The sequence below is a fragment of the Mauremys mutica genome, chromosome 17, assembly GCF_020497125.1.
Source record: "Mauremys mutica isolate MM-2020 ecotype Southern chromosome 17, ASM2049712v1, whole genome shotgun sequence".
Lineage (NCBI taxonomy): Eukaryota > Metazoa > Chordata > Testudines > Geoemydidae > Mauremys > Mauremys mutica.
In genome coordinates, this window is record NC_059088.1 from 12967213 (window position 1) to 12977157 (window position 9945).

A 9945-nucleotide genomic window follows, 5' to 3' on the forward strand; every position below is an offset into this window, starting at 1 on the left:
TGCTCCCACAGCCCCCTGGCAGCAAACAACGGTTCACCCCAACTCCCCACTGCCCTTCCCTGCCATGCAGCCGGCAGCCAGCAGGGGCAGGGGCAGGAACAGCCCTGCTCAGAGCACGTCTAGCTCGGGGGCTGCAGAGGAGGCAACAGGAGCTGTGGGCAGGCGGCGCCGAGTGCCTCAGTGTGGATCTGGGACAATGACCCGGAAGACACCACGAGTCCATGGGGCAGAGGAGCCCCCAGGGCCTGGACTGTACCGGAGCCCCCTGCCCCTGGGCATCTGCTGCGGGTGCAGAAGGGGCGAGCAGGGTCCCATTGGCTCAGGACGTGTCCGTGGGAGGCCGTGAAATCCTCGGTGTGAAGGGGGCAGAACGTGCGTCACCCACAGGCTCTGTGCGGATCTGGGTTCCCTTCATGGCCAGGTCACCTGCTAAGTGACCTGCAGAGTTCCCTGGAACTGAGCCAGAGGGAGGGACAGAACCGAGCTGTGTAACGTGCCAAGGGATTTCGCTCCCACCCCCGACCCCCTGAGAGCTCTGAGGAACTGCACCCGGACACTCTGCACCCTCTGTGCCCAGGCAGGTATCCAACCACTCCCTTCTGGGGAATGCCGGACATTGCGCTTGGAAAGGAGACGATCTCACTGCTCCCGTACGCAACATTTCTGGGGTGCTGCAGCTCCCGGGGTGCGAGATGCCCCTTCCCGCTCTGCTGCTGTGCAACAGGGGAGGTATAAACTGGAGAAGTCTCTCCCCAGCCTGCCAGGGCCCCAAACCCCTCGACATGCCCGGAATCCCCCTGGCAGCACTGGCTGTGATGTTCCCAGGCTTGCAGCCCTACAGCACCCTGGGCCTACAGTCTCTGGCCTCCAGGGCAGCGGAACAGGTGGGCAGCCCCCGAGTCATGGACCCCACGACCTTCCCCCTCATGGCAAATTTCAGCATTTCAGGTTCTGTCCCAAATGGGAACCCAGTCGGGTTTGAGCTAGCGACTCCTCCCGGCAGTGGAATCACCATTCCCAACACAGCTCTGGCAGCCGGGCCTGCTCCTGATCACAGCTGTGGTCAGACACCGGGAGGGTCAGGCACTGGCAGTGCCAGGGATACGTTTGGACCCTGCAGTGCTGGGAGGGGGCTGGGCTGGTGCCCGGCATCGGCAGTGCTAAGGGAGAGCGTTAGGGCAAGAGCAAGAGGCACGGTGAGCCCCTGACCCAGTCTCCAGAACCTCCTCCTGGATTCCAATGACCTGGCCCCTGCAGCCCGGTCTATGCTGGCGTCTCTTGGGCAGGGGGGCCGCAGGCTGCAGCACGCTGGCTCTGGCAAGCTCCAGCCTCTGCTGCCCTTTGCCCCGTCCGTCTGATCTCACACCTGGGCAGGGCAGGGGAGAACAATTCCAACCCCATCTGCGTGTTACACAGGCAGCCCATGTAGAAGCCCCTCACTGTCAGACACCCCATCTTCCTCTGACCAGGGCAGCCTCGGGACGGGAACCCGGATGCCTGAGACCAGGGCTAAGTCTGCACCCACTTGTGCACCGCTAGCAACAACAGGAGATAGGGATGAATGCTTCATTTCTACCCCAGGGGTTCTGTGTCTGGGGGGAAGCCGGAATTCTCTGCAATGTTTTTCTGGTTGAGATGCCTGGCAGGGACTGACTTGTCTAGGGGTTGCTAGCCAGCGGGTGCCAAAGGGTTAAACAGCCGGCTGTGGGGCAGAGCAGGAGAATGAGGGGGCAGCACTGATTTCGGGGGGTGGTGGTGCTAGATTGAGGATCAGCACCTCAAGAGCAGGCATAGGGACCTCAAGACGGGCAGTGCCTGGGCTCTGTTCAGACTCTGGAGGCTTAAAATATGGAAGGCAGCTGCTGGGTCTCCCTACAGCAGTCTGGTGAGTGGCCAAGAGGGGGAGCTAAATATGAGCTGTGACAGCTCCTTCCTAACAGGTTGTATGGGTGTTGCTGTTTGTGCTGTCACAATCCAGGAGAGTGAGGAGAGGCGCTCTGGAAGGAGCTACCACTGTTTTCCTATTAGTGTTTGACAGCCGCCCATCCTGAAACGATCCAAATAGCAGCCCTGCATCCATGTGTTTTGCAAACCATATTGTTCTACTGCCCTAGGCTGGGATTTTCAGACAGGCCTAAGGAAGTTAGGTGGCCAGGTCCTTTTATCCTTTTACACCTTTAGTCTCCTCTGAAAAATGCCACCCTACTGTCTTTTTTTTTTTTGTGCCATAACTTGTGTCCTTTGAAGAAGCAAGACTGAGGTGCATTTTCTGGGTTGTTTTGATGGCAGCGAATGCCTGTGTGATGTTCAGGCCAAAAGAGTGTAAGTGTTCGGGAAAGGGTTCGTTTTACGGAGTGCAGGGAGACATCTCCAGACCTCTGGGGAGTATGTGCTGGAACATCTACCCTGAAAGGAAAATTGCCACTTGTTCTCCCAGCCGCAGCCCTGGGAACTGTCGCTCTGGAGCTCAGTTTACAGACCCGTTTCCTTCCTGCTCCATTGGATTTGTGAGTTGCTCAATTATTTATTTTTTCTCAGTGCTTCCCAACCGAGGGAGAGGGAAGGATACTGGAGAGCACAACCTGTTCCCCCTGCCTCACCTGCACAAAGTTCAGAATTCCCCAACAGAAATGACAGCACTTGGGTCTGGTCTAAACGTAATTATATCAGTGTCCACACTGCGGCCTTGTCCCGCTGATGAAAGTGCCCTACTACAGCGACATCATAACCCCACGAGAGGCGTAGCACTTGTGTTGGTGTAGTTACGGTGATGCAGTGTCTGTGCAAACACTGTGTTACTTATATCAGCTGTTTGCTCTCTTGAGCCCGGCTACCCCTGGTTCCCCACTCCCAGCCAGCCTGCTGCCTGGAGGCTCCCCACTTCCCGTTCAGGGAGTCGAGAACCCCAGACAGCTTGCCTCTGCTCCCACTTGGGGTGACGGGGTGGGAGAGGCAGCTGGGCTCCTGGAGGGGAGCTGCACAGAACCGAGAGCTTTGGCTCTCAGCCTCCCACACTGCCCCTCTCTCTTGTGTGTGGAAGTGCTCCTGGTGAGAACACGCACGACCAACAGGAGGAGGGTAGTCTGGACATCAGCCACCAAAGTAATTACTAACATAGGTTGACTTAGGGCTGTAGTGTAGACATGCTCTGAGAATGGAGCAAATCCCACGCCAGTCTGGAAGTCAAATTAATTTACCGAGAAACATTTAAAAAAGAAACAATCCCAAAGCTTTTTGTGCAGTTGCATTTATTTGTATTTTTGCAAAGCTCTTGGCATTCCCCAGGGCAAGAGAGGGACAGAGCTCTTTGCCCTCTGTTACATCGAAAGACACCACAATCAATGAACAGCACAGTGATCAGTTAGAGTCCCAATCAGTCCGATTGACGATTCTCATGTGGCATTTGATTGGTCAGGAGAGGTGAGAGGCAGCAGCATGGGAAGCGTAATGGCATCGTCGCCGGTTCATCAAACTTGGTTTCATCAGCGTGTCTCTTATTAATTCATCATCCCAGGGCCTGCGAATTAGACAAGTACCCTCCCCCATACCCTGAAGGAATTCCACCCCTTTCCATCCCCAGCCAGCTGGGTGCATTTAACATCAGTGCCCTTTGTAAACTGTGTTATTGATAGACTGGAAAAGGGAGTCAGAGAGGAGTCAGAGCCCTGCCGATCAGCTCCTCCCTCTGCCCCTGCAGTGTGCAGCGGTGTGCAGGAGGTGCTGGGGGTGAGGGAGTGGGAGCGAGGGTGGGACATGCTCTGGGGAGGGGGCAGAATGAGGCAGCAAGAGATGGGGCAGAGCCAGGGCGGAAGAGGCAGAGCAGGGGTGGGGCCTTAGGGGAAGGTGTGGAGTGGGTGCAGGGCCTGGGACAGAGCTGGGGGTTGAGCACCCCCCAGCACATTAGAAAATCAGCACCTCAAACATTTAACAACAGTGTTTTTGGCAAATGGAAAAAAAATATGATTTTGTTTTCTGTTAAAAAACAAAAAAAAAGGGCCTGGGCTATTTTAAAAACTAGAAGAAAAAGAAGAACTGGAAGCTGTTTTATTGACTCTTATGACACATCCTGAGCAGACATGAGGGTCTTTCCTGAATTCTCCCTTAGGTTAGCAGGAGATTCAATAGCACAACGGGCACTTCTGTACGCAGCCCTGTAGGGGGCAGTGTCGTTTAGTGGCTGGGTTACTGGATCAGGAGTGTAGCTGAAACCATGTGTATGATTGGCCTTGGTGATACTGTTATCCCCACCCCAGAGGTGCAGAGTGACAGCATTGTCAGCCAATCACAGCTCCCAGTGTGTATGATCCCACTAGGGCAGCATTTTTCAAAGTTGGGGTCACGACCCAGTACTGGGCTGTGGCATGTAACGAACTGGGTTGCTCTCGTCAGCACCGCCACCCGGGATGTTAAAAGTCCTGTTGGCGATGCTGCCCAGCTAAGGCAGGCTGGTGCCTATGTGTTCCGACACTGCGCTGTGCCCCAGAAGTGGCCACCAGCGGGTCCGGCTTCTAGGCAAGGGGGCCACGGGGCCCTGTGCGCTGCCTCCACCCTGAGCACCGGCTCCACACTCCCTGGCTAGGAACTATCCAATGGGAGCTGGGGGGGTCGGAGCCTGCAGGCAAGTGCTGCACGAAGCTGCTTTCATGCTTCCGCCTAGGAGCCGGACCTGCTGCTGGCCGCTTCCGGGATGCAGCGTGGTCAGCGGTGCCAGGACAGATGGGAATCCTGCCCTGGCACCCTGGCTGCGTGGCTGACCGGGAGCCACTGGAGGTAACCCTATGCCACAACTGCACACCCCAACCCCCAGGCCTGAGCCCCCTCCCCACCCCCCCACAGACATGGAACACATTCCTGCACTCCAGCTCTGAGTCCCTCTCACATGCCAAACCCCTCATCCCCAGCAACATTGGGTCACTGGCATCAACAATTATCTATGATTTTAGAGGACCCTGTTTCAAGAGATTTCATGAGTACCCAAAAGAAATTATGGGACACTTTCATGCCTCTCTAGTGGACTTGTGGGAGAAGAGGTCATCCTCCGATAAGGCCGTGGGAAATTGTCATGAGGCTCCTGCTGCCAGCTCATTGTATATTCTAGAATTCCTGGGACATCTCCCAGCTGCAATACATTCCAGGTGATTTCAGAGGAACTTTTTGTGAGATGTTCCATGAGTACTGAAGGGAACTGTAGAGATGTCAAGTATCAGAGGGGTAGCCGTGTTAGTCTGGTTCTGTAGAAGCAGCAAAGAATCCTGTGGCACCTTATAGACTAACAGACGTTTTGCAGCATGAGCTTTCGTGGGAGCTTTCGTGGGAGCTTGCATCCGACGAAGTGGGTATCACCCACGAAAGCTCATGCTGCAAAACGTCTGTTAGTCTATAAGGTGCCACAGGATTCTTTGCTGTAGAGATGTCAACATCCCATCACCCCTGGCAATCTCCCATAACCTCCCTGGAGCTACTGTGGGTTCACTAGGAGACTGTTTGAGGTAACTCCCAGCAGCAATGCCTTCTGGAGGATACAGAAGGCTTTTTGTGTCATGCATTATGGATAGCTGGCGATGGGGGTGGGAGTGGTTGGAGAGAAGATCAATCTGCGGTAAGCCCTCTGGGGCAGCTAGTGTTTTCAAAGCACCTTTGCAACATTGGAAGGCAAAGCCAATGCTCCTTACTTGGCAAATGTTACCAAACAACAAACCAGCCAAAATCTGGTTGATTCCCCTGCTCTGTGTGAAGACAAATGATATGGAAAGTTAATCTCTGCCACTTACACTGTTGTCTTTAAAGGTGTTGTCACTTACGGTATTGCTGTTAAAATTACCGAAGCCCAGCAAGTTGTGGTATATTTATTATGTGTATTATGGAAATACCTAAAGGTCCCCAACTGATAATCAAATGACTCAGTGAAGCTATGGACTATTTAAACCAGCTGGGGATTTGGCCCCCAACATCATTCTCATCCATTGCTGGAAAGAAATATAACCCTTGCAAAAGTTCATACATCCAAAGGCTGCAGAAATAGTTTCAACACACTCAGTAGAGGAGATACAGGGTGACAGAAGTTGCCTCGAGAATTTTGCAAGCAAAGGGTTAGGCTGATAATGAGCAGCAATGCAGGATACTCTTGAGACAAAATAAAGCAAAGTCAGAAAGCAAAGATGACTGCTGATACTCACCGCTGACTTGAAATTGTTGTTTTACTACAACAGAAAGAAAAGTTAGGAATGCACACTGTTCACCCCACCAGGGTAGCAGAGGATGCACCATTTAGTAACTTCAGAATAGCCAAAGGAATTGTGGAACACTTCATGCCTGTCCGGTGGACTTGTAGGAGAAGAGATCATCCTCCCATGAAGCGATGGGAAATTCTCATGAGGCCCCCAGTGGGGATGGGGATGTATCCCAAAACTCTTGGAATATCTCCCAGGTGCAATGCATTGTGGGTGATCTCAAAGACCCTCTTGCAAGATATTTCATGGGTGCCCAAAGAATTGTGGCGAGGACAACGTCCCATGAACCCTGGCAATCTCATATAAGCCTCCCAAATATGTATTCAATGGTGACCGTCTGAGCTAGCTCCCAGCAGAAGTGCTTTCAGGAGTGATATCAAAAAGCATCTTCTGGCATGCCTCATTCTTACCCCGGGTACTGTGGGAGAGGGAGGTTAACCTGCTATAAACCTCGGGAGATTTTCATAAGTCCTGCGGAGTGGGAGGACTTTCCATATTGCCTTTGCAACATGGGCAAATGCAGCCAATGCTCCTCGAAGGCAAATGTTACCATACATCAAACTAGCTGAAACGGGGACAATTCTCTGATGCGTGTGAAGCTACATGGCATGGGGAGGGAATTTCTGCTACTTACTCCGTTGAAGTGGATGCCCATGTGGCCGTTGTTTACGTTACCGAAGGCCTGCAAGATGGGAGTGTTTATTACGTTTATTGTGTAACACCTATAGGGCTCCAATGGATATTCCATCGACCCAGTGGGCCGTGGAAAATTTATAGCACCTGCGGATGTGGCGTATTGATTCCAGTGCTTTTCTGGACAATTTACAGCAGTGGGAACCTGGCCCCATTGATTCCTGTGAACCTACGACAAATTTACATAAACTGGGCATCTGCCCCAATATCATTCTAATCCCCTGGTGGAAACCAAGAGAGAATCCTTGGTAAAGCTCTGACATTCCAAGGCTGTAGTTCGACAGGAAAGATAACTGCTGATACTCACCACTGACCAGAATTGGTTGTTTTTCTAGAGAAGTTAGGAATGCACACTGTTCAGCCCCACACAAGGGTAGCAGAAGTTGAACCATCTAATAACTTCAGAATAGCCACATCAGATCAGACCATTAGGCCAGTCTGCCCTGATGTCCCTCCCCAGGTTAGAACAGAGGAATGAGCCCCGCAATCATATCTCTTAAAAGGCCCTGTATTCCAGTGCTGACCTCATCAATGCCATAGACATAGATAATATCTTCTCGGTCCTAATCTAACATTTTTACTCTTATGCTATACTGAGATCCCCTTACAGTTAAGTACGTTTCTTATTCATAGATAGCTGGGTGTCCTCTTTTGTTCTGCAGGAAACAAGCCGCATGTTATTCCCACTTAAATGACATAAGGCACAATTAATAGCAAAGGAGTCAGCCAAGGTATCTTTGATAGGACACAATTTACCCTGAGTTCCTAGGACTGTGGCCAAGAGCAGTGCATTTTGTGTGATTTCGGAAGGATCTCATGTGAAATACTTAGTGGGCACCCAAAGGAACTGTGGGATAGTTCGTGCCTGTCCAGTGGACTTGTAGGAGAAGAGATCATCCTCCCATGAAGCCATGGGATATTCTCATGAGGCCCCCAGTGAGGATGGGCATGTATCCCAAAACTCTTGGGATATCTCTCAGGTGCAATGCATTGTGAGTGATGTCAAAGACCCTCTTGCAAGATATTTCATGGGTGCCCAAAGGAATTGTGGAGAAGACAACCTCCCATCAACCCTGGCAATCTCATATAAGCCTCCCAAATATGTGTTCAATGGTGACCCTCTGAGGTAGCTCCCAGCAGAAGTGGTTTCTGAGTGATATCAAAAAGCGTCTTCTGGCATGCCTCATTCTTACCCCAGGTACTGTGGGAGAGGGAGGTCAACTTGCTATAAGCCTCTGGAGATTTTCATAAGCCCTGTGGAATGGGAGGACTTTCCATGCTGCCTTCGCAACATGGGCAAACGCAGCCAATGCTTCTCGAAGGCAAACGTTACCAGACATCAAACTAGCTGAAACGGGGTCTGTTCACTGATGTGTGTGAAGCTACATAGCATGGAGAGCTTATCTCTGGTACTTACATTGTTGTTATTGCTGCCGCCCATGGAGCCCTGCAAGATAGGGAATATTTATTATGTTTATTGTTTAAGACCTATAGGGCTCTAACAGATATTCCATCCACCCACTGGGCCATGGACAATTTACAGCATCTGAGGATGTGGCATATTGATTCCAGTGCTTCTCTGGAAAATTTACACCAGTGAAAACCTGGCCACATTGATTCCTGTGAAACTAGGGCAAATTTACATGAACTGGGGATCTGCCCCAACCTCATTCTCCTCCACTGGTGGAAACCAGGAGAGAATCCTTGGTAAAGCTGCAACATTCCAAGGCTGTACATGTGTTACATAAGGCTAGACTGATGGTCTAAAAGGGGTCAGGATGGCAGTTACATAGTGAGCTTTGCCAGTAAAGAGTTGAGCTGTTAGTGAGCAGCGATACAGAATACTATTGAGGCAAAGTGTGATAGTTCCATAGGAAAGAAAACTGCTGATACTCACTATTGACCAGAATTGGTTGTTTTTCTGCAACACAAAGAGAAGTTAGGAATGTCACTGTTCAACCCCACCCCCCACAATGATAGCAGAGGTTGTACCATCTAGGAACTTCAGAATAGCCACATCGGATCAGACCAATAGGCCAATCTATCCTGATGTCCCTCCCCGGGTTGAAACAGAGGCATGAGCCCCCCAATCATATCTCTAAAAAGGCCCTGTATTCCAGTGCTGACCTCATCAATGCCATAGACATAGGTAATATCTCCTCAGTCCTAATCTAGCATTTTTACTCTTATGCTATGCTGAGATCCCCTCACAGCTAAGTAAGTTTCTTATTCATAGATATCTGGGTCTCCTCTTTTGTTTTTCAAGAAACAAGCCACATGTTAGTCCCACTTAGATGACATGAGGCAAAATTAATCTAATAGCAAAGGAGTCAGCCAAGATGTCAATTTACCCTGAGTTCCTAGGACTGTTGCCAAGAGCAGTGCATTTTGTGTGATTTCGGAAGGATCTCATGTGAAATACTTAGTGGGCACCCAAAGGAACTGTGGGATAGTTCGTGCCTGTCCAGTGGACTTGTAGGAGAAGAGATCATTCTCCCATGAAGCCATGGTATATTCTCATGAGGCCCCCAGTGAGGATGGGCATATATCTCAAAACTCTTCGGATAGCTCCCAGGTGCAATGCCTTGTGGGCGATGTCAAAGACCCTCTTACAAGATATTTCATGGGTGCCCAAAGGAATAGTGGAGAGCACAACCTCCCATCAACCCTGGGAATCTCATTTAAGCCTCCCAAATATGGGTTCAATGGTGACCCTCTGAGGTAGCTCCCAGAAGAAGTGCTATCAGGAGTGATATCAAAAAGCCTCTTCTAGCATGCCTCATTCTTACCCCAGGTACTGTGGGAGAGGGAGGTTAACCTGCTATAAGCCTCTGGAGATGTCCATAAGTCCTGTGGAGTGGGAGGACTTTCTATGCTGCCTTCGCAACATGGGCAAACGCAGCCAGTGCTCCTCACAGGCAAACGTTACCAAACATCAAACTAGCTGAAACGGGGTCCATTCACTGATGTGTGTGAAGCTACATAGCATGGAGAGGTAATCTCTGCTACTTACGTTTTTGTC

At 51.0% G+C, this 9945-nt stretch overlaps 1 long non-coding RNA gene across 1 annotated transcript; it reads right to left on the bottom strand.

The window, feature by feature from the left end:
* Positions 1-3362: 3362 nt before the first annotated feature.
* On the bottom strand, positions 3363-8370 carry LOC123351441. Its single transcript, XR_006574026.1, has 4 exons — positions 8341-8370; positions 6865-6912; positions 6177-6200; positions 3363-3517 (listed from the first exon to the last, which is right to left on the bottom strand). It is a non-coding gene; the product is annotated as an uncharacterized LOC123351441 (long non-coding RNA).
* Positions 8371-9945: the final 1575 nt, after the last annotated feature.